A 9,833-nucleotide genomic window follows, 5' to 3' on the forward strand; every position below is an offset into this window, starting at 1 on the left:
AGGAAGCAGATCTTTATACTGAGGTCATCCAATGGGAGCAGACATGCAGATTCCCACACAGGTGAATGATAATCAGTCACAAGCTGACAGCAGGGAAAGGCAGACAAAGCTATGCAGCTTGCATGGAAAGAGATCAGAACTACCTGAGCTGCAGCACTACTACTTCCAGCAATGCCTGCTGCAGCAGCGATCATGACAATAGTGATAAGAAAAAAGCTGGAGTTTTGATAGCCATTAAAGGGACTCCGAGTTCTACTTAAAAAGTAAAATAGTACTCACCGGGGGCTTTCGTTAGTCCAGCGCTGGTCGGGAGGTCCCACGACGGCGTCCTGGCTCCTCTCCTAGGCCCCGCTCCGGAATGGCTGGATGGCGGCAGCCCGGGCGACATTCGGCTGAGTGTCGGGCTCCTTCTTCCGCATATGACGCGGCTGACGTCACACGCCGGCCGCCTCGCGTCATCACGGCGGCCGGCTTGGCAGTACGGCGCATGCACGCTTTAATCGACCTCCCGACCAGCGCTGGACTAAAGAAAGCCCCCGGTGAGTACTATTTTACTTTTTAAGTAGAGCTTGGAGTCCCTTTAAAGATTCCTTGGGTCTGGTAATAAAAGACTCCTTTTCTAGCGATGATGGGAGGATGGTGATAATTACTAGTACTATTAATTCCAAAGATTACACTTTTGCCAACTTATATGTTCCTAACTCACATCAGATGACATTTCTCAACAAAAAATTTAACAAAATAACTAAGTTTTCGAAAGGTAATTGTAGCGATTGTGGAATTCTCTCCGTGATCCAGCGCACAAGACGTGCGCTGACACTGCGGAAATCCTCCACAAGCGTATAATTTGCGGGAACCCAGCAAAAGGTGCGATGCACCTGTAGAGGGAAATTCATGTCGACAGGGGAGCTGTGGAGTGCAGAGGAACAGCTCCTCTGCCCTGCCACACACGCCAGACAGGAATTGCACGAAGGGAAGAAACGCAGGGCAAGATAGCCCTGAAAGAGAGAGATCAAAGCGACAGAGGGTATGCGTGTTCACCAAACTAGTCGCCACCCTGCGACGATGAACACACAACCATGAAGACAAAGTGAGAAGGCAATCGCCAGAGATGGCGATTGCTAACAGAGACACAAGACTGAATAAGCACAGATGAGGAATGTATGTATGTCCACCAATCTAGCCCGCCACCTGCGACGGCAGACACACAACAAGGAAACCGAGTGAGAACGCAATCGCCTGAGAAGCGATTGCAAATAAGATTGAGCAAAGGGACAGATTGTATGTGTGTGCACCAAACTAGTCGCCAACCCGCGACGGTGCATACACAACAGCAGATATGAAGTAGGAACACAATCGCGAGAGAGGCGATTGCCAGAGGTGACACAAGGCTAGCAAGGCAGAGCACAAGAGTAGCAAAGGCACAGCAAATCACACAATGAGGAGATACGAAAAATAACAAACGCTAGCTAAAAGCGAACACCGCACTCATTCACAACAGTGCACGCGTTTATGCGCGGTCCCCGCGTAATAAGCACAACAGAGACAAGCACGCCTAACTAACCACCGACAGACAAACATGAAACAGAGGACGCGAGCGCTTGCTTAACCTCACCGAGCCTCCAGCAAGCGTTCATAGCAGACAAGACAGACACACGAAAACATGAACAAGCGAGAGATAGGATCCACAGCACTAGCGAAAGAGGCTAGTGCGATCCAGGAAGACAGAACAGAAGGATCCACAGCACTAGCGCAAGAGGCTAGTGCGATCCAAGTACAGCAAGAGAGTAGCAGACCAGAAGGATCCACAGCACTAGCGCAAGAGGCTAGTGCGATCCAGGAAGACAGAACAGAAGAATCCACAGCACTAGTGCAAGAGGCTTGTGCGATCCAAGTACAGCAAGAGAGTAGCAGACCAGAAGGATCCACAGCACTAGCGCAAGAGGCTAGTGCGATCCAGGAAGACAGATAAGAAGGGGCAACCAGTAACAACCGCTGTTCCGGTTAGCACCCAGACACACAAAACGATTTCCTGTCGACCACCGCTGGGACAGGACAATCGCAACAGACAAACAAACAGATATGCAATCCTAACTGCACTAGAGAAACTGCCTAGTGCAGTTCCAGGAATTACTCTAAGCTAATCTTCAACACAGAGCAAGGCTGACACTCCAGGCGAGTGTTACACAGGAACTAAATGCTTATGACCAGCCACTTACTGTGGGAAACATAGCTCTTTATAGAGCAAGCCCACAAAGGATGTGGCTAGGCAATCTGCATGACAAACGTATGCAAATTCCTCAGCAGCAAGCTGCACAACTGACAAAAGGTCTCTCTTCCAGAGACCTGCAGAATGCAGACCTGAACAGTGGTCAAAAGGCTGCCTGCCTGCCTGCGCAGGCAGCCAAGCGGATCCTCACAGTACCCCCCCCCCCTCTAGGGTCGGATTCCAGATTAGCCTCTAACCTGATATTTGCAAAAGACTCTAACTGAAGACTTATGAAGGTCAGGACAGCCCGACAAGGCCCAATTCCAGAGTCAGTCCAGCCGAAACCGACCTCATCGGAAGCAAACGCCACCGAAACATGCCCATCAGTACTACCAGTCTCAGTATAACACCCATCAGGACTGTGAACGCCAGAGAAGAAGCCATCGACACCCTCCAGACAATACCCACCACCTTCCAGGGAGCGTCCGAAAATACCAAACCTGCCACAATACTTGTTCGAAGTGTCCCTTACAACACAAAATCCACTGTTGATCTTATCCAAGGTACCAAGCAAAATTTCTCCCGGAATCTCCCAGAACCTTTTGAAGCTCCACAGAGATCCCAAGAGGGCAGAACAATCACCAGGCTCACATGGAGAACTATCAAGAACCCCTATGGAACCAATGACAATTCCGGATTCAGAATTACGAGGACACCCATCAAGATCAGGACTTTCAGGGTCCACTTCTGGGCATGCAAGCAGGCAGGCCATATCAGAGCATGTCTCCGCCGAGGAAGCATCTGAGCATGCTGGTAACCGAGGCACACTTGGGCTTTCTGGGTCACAGAGCACATTGGGGTACACCAGCACAGGAGAAACCTCAGAACATGTCGGGGAACTGCCAACCTCAGAGTCCGACATGACAAGACCAAAACCAGTACCGGGCAGAAAATCATCATGAGTGAAGGTCACAGGTACTGGTCTTTCAAAAGAAGACTCGGACTCAAATTCAGAATTTTCTGTGACTGTAATATCATCATTGACTACATATGAGTGAAGCTCCACCAGAGCTGAAAAAGTAGCCAGCAAGGCAGCAATGCCTACTGAAGTGGGCAACACCTCAGACAAGACAAGACAAGACAAATAACATTTATATTGCGCTTTTCTCCTTGCGGACTCAAAGCGCCAGAGCAGAGCAGCAGCCACTAGGGCGCGCTCTATTGGCAGTAGCAGTGTAAGAGAGACTTGCCAAAGGTCTCCTACTGAATTAGTGCTGGCTTACTGAACAGGCAGAGCCGAGATTCGAACCCTGGTCTCCTGTGTCAGAGGCAGAGCCCTTAACCATTACATCATCAGCCAACCTCAGAAGGACTTGGGGGGCATGAGACATCTCCTACAAGTTCTGCACCCTTTGGGAGGAACTCGGAGGTCTCCAGGACATCAGGCAAGACCTCAGGAACATCATTTTTCAAGTTTTCTAAGAAGGATTCTGAACTATCCATGTTACAGGGCAAAACTGGAACTTTATTTTGTGGACAGGGCAGATGTCTCAGGGAAGGTTCCACCATAAACCGAGACTGAATTTCATCATCATGAGCGGAACGTACAGGAATATTTACTGGAACACACACTGACTCCCTAACTTTAATCTCGCTGCACCCAGAATTCTGCGTGGCAGTCAAACTAGCTTGCAACTTCAAAACTGCAGAAAAACAGGTGAGTATAGTGGCCATACCTAGACGAGCCTCTAGGGACACTGCAGAAGACTCTATACAAGGCCATCTTAACTCATCGAGAGTACAGGGTGCAGAATCAGCATTTTCCTCAGAACAAGAAAGGGACTCACAAATGTCAGTGTGAGTGGAGATCATGTCTTCATTCATGGTACAGGGCAGATTCAGGGAAAGCTTCTCTGGGCAAAGCAAAGAAGCTTCAGCATCAGATTCGCAAAACCGAAGCGCTGTTTCACTCTTAGATTCGGCTAACAATGTCAAATCCGAGGAGTCAGAACGCAAAACTTGCGAATCAAAAATCGCTTTAGGTTGTGAAACTGACGCTTCCATAGCGCAAACCTCCACGATCTGCGGGGCAGACTGTAAGGCATTCAGGACCAAAACACTGGAGCAACTGTCACCAGGCAACGGGCCCTTACAGGTGTGAACAGGGTGAGACAAAGACGCATCCCCAAGCTGGGATAGATCGATGATCACTTCCAAAAAAGGGAAACACTTTCTCCTCCTGTCCCTCCTCCAGCCAGCCACTCACAGCTGTTCAGGCAGTGCTCTGACGACTTCCAGGTCAACCCGGAAGTAGTCGGCACATTATGGTCATTGGAGTGATCAGGTTGCAGTATTACCAAAAGTGGCCACAAGATGGCTCACTAAAGGTCGGTGCGACATTAAAGTTGCACCCTGCAGGAAAAAATTAAAAGTTCAAGATCAAGCCACAAGATGTCAGTGTGTGCAAAAATTCGAATGCAGTCAATAGATCGCATAGACAATGAGTTTAAGTATATTTTAAGTGCGACAAAAACGTTGCATCAAGAATACAAAAAGCAGGGTTGTTCTCCCACCTGGTCCGCTGAGGGTGGGTATTAAAAGCAAAATCTGGAAAAAGAGCATAAAATAAACATATGAAAACGTGATTAACTCTGGAGGTTCTGATGTCACTAGATACAAAAACTAAGATCATATTCGCGATTTAAACCACCTACTCCAAAAGTATTCAGTTTCCTGATCCAAAAGGCCTCCTTTTTAAGTAAGGCCTTGTCCCTATCCGAGCCCCTCCAAGTATCGGGACCCCATCGATTGCCATTATGCGCAATTGTGACACTGCAGACAACTTCCTCCTCACAGGAGTTTTGACTGCCCCATTGAATTAAGACCAGGTTGTATGCCCCCTAGAGGTCATTTGTATAAGCTTTCTGGTCCTGAAAAACTCACCATGTAGGATTACATTAAAGAAAACTTGGCCAAGGGTTTTATCCGTCCTTCTAAGTCTCCGGCCGGAGCAGGATTCTTTTTTGTTCAGAAAAAGGATGGTGGGCTTCGCCCGTGTATCGATTACAGGGAGTTGAATAAAATTACCATAAAAATCGTTACCCACTCCCTTTGATTTACGATCTGTTTTCCCAAATTACTGATGCAGGTATCTTCTCTATGCTAGATCTGAGAGGGGCATACAACCTGGTACGTATCAGGGAGGGTGACGAATGGAAGACGGCCTTTAACACGCCCGACAGGCACTATGAGTACCTGGTCATGCCCTTCGGGCTGTGTAATGCGCCTGCCGTCTTCCAGGAGTTTGTTAATGAGTTATTCAGAGAGGTTCTGGGACATTTTGTTCTAGTCTACCTCGACGACATTTTAATTTACTCACGAAATGTGTCTGAACACAGGAGACATGTGAAATTTGTTTTGGAGAAACTCAGACAGAACTACCTTTTCGAGGTGTCTGAAGCAGGGCCGGATTACCGACCAGGCAACAAAAGCAGTCGCTTGGGGCCCCATTCAGAGTCAAAGGGGCCCCATTAGCACATAAACCAGCCCTTGCCATCCTGTGAGCGGTGGCTGGATGGTATAATGGTTAAAGGGACTCTGAGCAGTGCAGTAACTATGGAAAGATGCATATCATTTTAAAGCTCTCTTTCTCCTCTTTCCAATGATATATAAACAGCTGCTCTATGCCTTTTAGTTTTCGATATTTTCGCGATTGAAATCGCGGCCACAGGACGACTTTTCTCCAAAGTCAGCGGTGGCTGGATGGTATAATGGTTAAAAGGACTCTGAGCAGTGCAGTAACTATGGAAAGATTCATATCATTTTAAAGCTCTCTTTCTCCTCTTTCCAATGATATATAAACAGCTGCTCTATGCCTTTTAGTTTTTGATATTTTCGCGATTGAAATCGCGGCCACAGGACAACTTTTCTCCAAAGTCAGCGGTGGCTGGATGGTATAATGGTTAAAGGGACTCTGAGCAGTGCAGTAACTATGGAAAGATGCATATCATTTTAAAGCTCTTTTTCTCCTCTTTCCAATGATATATAAACGGCTGCTCTATGCCTTTTAGTTTTTGATATTTTCGCGATTGAAATCGCGGCCACAGGACGACTTTTCTCCAAAGTTGGCAGCTCGATTCAGCACAATGCAATGAAATATAAGGAACCCAGGGGGATATAATTAGAAACATCATGCTGGTAGGTGTGAGGATGTAATGAATTAGTTGTGGGTATGCTTAAAGGTATATCCACAGGCACTGCTTGGAGTCCCTTTAAGGGCTCTGCCGCTGACACAGGAGACCAGGGTTCGAATCTCAGCTCTGCCTGTTCAGTAAGCCAGCACCTATTCAGTAGGAGACCGTAGGCAAGTCTCTCTAACACTGCTACTGCCTATAGGGCGCGTCCTAGTGGCTGCAGCTCTGGCGCTTTGAGTCCACCAGGAGAAAAGCGCGATATAAATGTTATTTGTTTTGTCTTGTCAAATGATGCCGTGCGCTGCTGATTGTCTTCAGAGCCAGGCTCTCCTCCTAGGTCCCCCTCCTGCTATTGTGCGCTCTGCCGCTGCCCACTCCACCCTCCCTTCCCACAGAGAACCACAGCTGCAGCAAGAATGATAGCAGCAGATGGCAAACGCTCACTCACCTATCCAATAGAGATCCCGTCATCTGAAACCCATCTGTCTCTTCTACAGTGCAGCCGCTCGCTCTGAACTTCCTGATTCTCAGATCAGACATGAAGTAGGAAGTAGTAATAGTAGTAGTAACAGAGCGTCAGCACTCTAGAGGAGACAGATGGGCTCCGGATGACGGGACCTCTATTGCTTGGATCGCAATAGGTGAATGTGATTCATCTGGTGCTGTCATTCTCCCCCACTGCGGCTGCCTTCTCTGCTGGACTTTCGTATTCACTGGGATGGAGGCTGCATGGTGGCTGTCTAGTTTGGGAGGAAATTGGTTGTTCGGTGGTGGGAGTGGTTATGTAATTCTGTCTGGGGAACGGCTTCCGGTTTGGCGGTGTCCAGAGCTTTCTGCTATTGCCAGGCTGGAGATGCAGGGGGAAAGTGCTGCTGCTGTGATATCTGGCGCCCTCTTCACAGGGGTGCCCCAGCCCCTGAGTGCAAATGTCCCAGCCATTCATCTCTCACTCTGCATTTTGCCGCTGCTATTCCCTGCATTGTGCACCCACAGAGGAAAGCGTGCTGTTGCCCATAGCAACCAGTAGCTCGGCTGCCCGGTGTGTGCGACATATTGCTGTGCAGCTGCATCTTCTGATTCTATTACGACATGATGGGGGGCCCAAATCAGTTACTTTGCTTAGGGCCCCATTTAGCCTTAATCCGGCTCTGGTCTGAAGTTCCTTTTTTGGGATATATTATCTCTACTTCTGGGCTCTCCATGGATCCCAAGAAGGTGTCTGCCGTTTTGGAGTGGCCACAGCCCGCAGGACTGAAGGCACTCCAAAGGTTTCTAGGTTTCGCCAACTACTATAGAAAATTTATTAAAGGATTCTCATCTGTGGTGTCACCTCTCACTGACCTCACCAAAAAAGAGGCGAACACTTACAACTGGTCTGAGGAAGCGCATTCTGCCTTCTCATCTTTGAAAAATATGTTTTGCTCCGCCCCTATTTTGCGACACGTGGATGTCACTTACCCTTTTATTGTGGAAGTGGATGCATCAGAGATAGGGGTTGGGGCTGTGCTGTCTCAGCACTCGGGTCTCCAAGGCAGATTGCATCCATGTGCCTTTTTTTCGTGTAAATTCTCTCCAGCCGAGAGAAATTACGATATTGGAAATCGAGAATTACTGGCTATCAAACTAGCATTCGAGGAGTGGCGACATTGGCTCGAGGGAGCAGAGCATGTGATCACGGTCTACACCGACCATAAAAATTTAGAATACATTGAGAGGGTTGTCTAGGTGTGTTTGGTGGCCGTCTCTGGCCCGGGACTGTAGGGAGTTTGTGAAAGATTGCTCAGTCTGTGCTAGAAATAAACCGTCTAGACAGGCTCCAGCAGGCACCCTTCAGTCTTTGCAAGTGCCTGAGGAACCATGGACCCACATCTCGATGGACTTTGTGGGTGAACTCCCTAGGTCAGAAGGAAAGACGGTTATCTTGGTGGTAGTTGACAGATTCAGCAAAATGGCTCATTTTATTCCCCTAGACGGACTCCCCTCTGCTCAGGAACTGGCAGGTCTCTTTATTCAGCACATTTTTGTTTACATGGCATACCAGAAAATGTGGTCTCAGATAGGAGAGTCCAGTTTGTATCTAGGTTCTGGCGAGCCTTTTGTCATCACTTAGGCATGAATATGTCATTTTCGTCTGGCTACCACCCACAAACCAATGGTCAAACTGAAAGGGTTAATCAGTCTTTGGAACAATTCCTTAGGTGCTATGTGGCTGATGCCCAGTTGGAATGGGTAAAGTTTCTGCCCTTCGCAGAATTTGCGCACAATTTAAAGAGCACTTCATCGGGCTTTTCACCCTTCCAGGTGGTCTCGGGGAGATCTCCTAAGTTCTCCCCGTTGCCAGTGGCATCTTCTCCGTTCCCTGCCCTGGAAGTGTGGCAGGGATCCTTGAAGGAGATTTGGGCTAAAGTAAAAATTAATCTGGAAAAGGCTTTTCTTACCCCGAAGAGGCAGGCAGATAGAAAACGTTCGATATAGTGGGAATTTGTGCCAGGGGATTTGGTATGGGTTTCCACCTGGCATCTAGCGCTGAAACAACCCCCAGCAAAGTTAGGAACCAGATTTATAGGCCCATACCCTGTTTTCAAAAAGATCAATGATGTAACGTATGTCAGTAAACTACCATCTAGTATGAGAGGTGTGAAGTCTTTCCATGTGTCCTTGTTAAAACCGGCTGTGCATGTGGATTCCCCTCCCTCCCCCCCCCCCCCTGTGGTGATTGATTCTCGGTGGGTGTGCAACTCGGTTCAGTATCTGGTTAATTGGAAGGGGTATGGGCCTGAGGAGAGATCTTGGGTGCCAAGTTATCGCCTTCATGCTGAGGAATTGAGACGGGACTTTCATGAGGCACATCCAGAGAAACCTTGTAAGAAGTGTCCGGAGTCCACTCCTCAAGGGGGTACTGTAACATGCGGTGGGGATACCGCCGCGGCGGAGAGCGGCGTGTCTGCCGCTTCCGCATACCAGCCACACAGTCATTGAACACAGGTCCTTCAGCCGTGCATAGAGACGGGGCTGCGCGCGCCCGGCGGCAGGACCTTTATCTTTCCAGGAGGAAGGTCAGCTGACCTCATGCAGCCTCCTGATTCGCTGGGCTTCTGGGCGGCTCTGCTGAGTGATCCTCAGCATTTAAGGAGCTGGCTGTCAGATGCTCCTTGTCTGCTGTTGCGAATACCTCGTGTTAGCGCTCAGACCTAGTCAGGTTCCTGCCTGTGATAGATGTATATGCAGTGTTTGCAATATACATCTATCTCTAGTTAGTATTTTGATTGTATTCTTTGTATTTATCTGTGTATGACTTTGGCTCGTTTCTGACTACTCTTCCGCTTTACGCTTCTGTACTTTAGCCCATCTGATCTCGTTGCTGACTCTGCCTGTTAAACCTTTCTGCCTCTGCTTTCCGATTTTGTACCTGATCTGCCTGTCTGTTGCCA

The sequence above is a fragment of the Hyperolius riggenbachi genome, chromosome 7 (assembly GCF_040937935.1).
Source record: "Hyperolius riggenbachi isolate aHypRig1 chromosome 7, aHypRig1.pri, whole genome shotgun sequence".
Classification (NCBI taxonomy): domain Eukaryota; kingdom Metazoa; phylum Chordata; class Amphibia; order Anura; family Hyperoliidae; genus Hyperolius; species Hyperolius riggenbachi.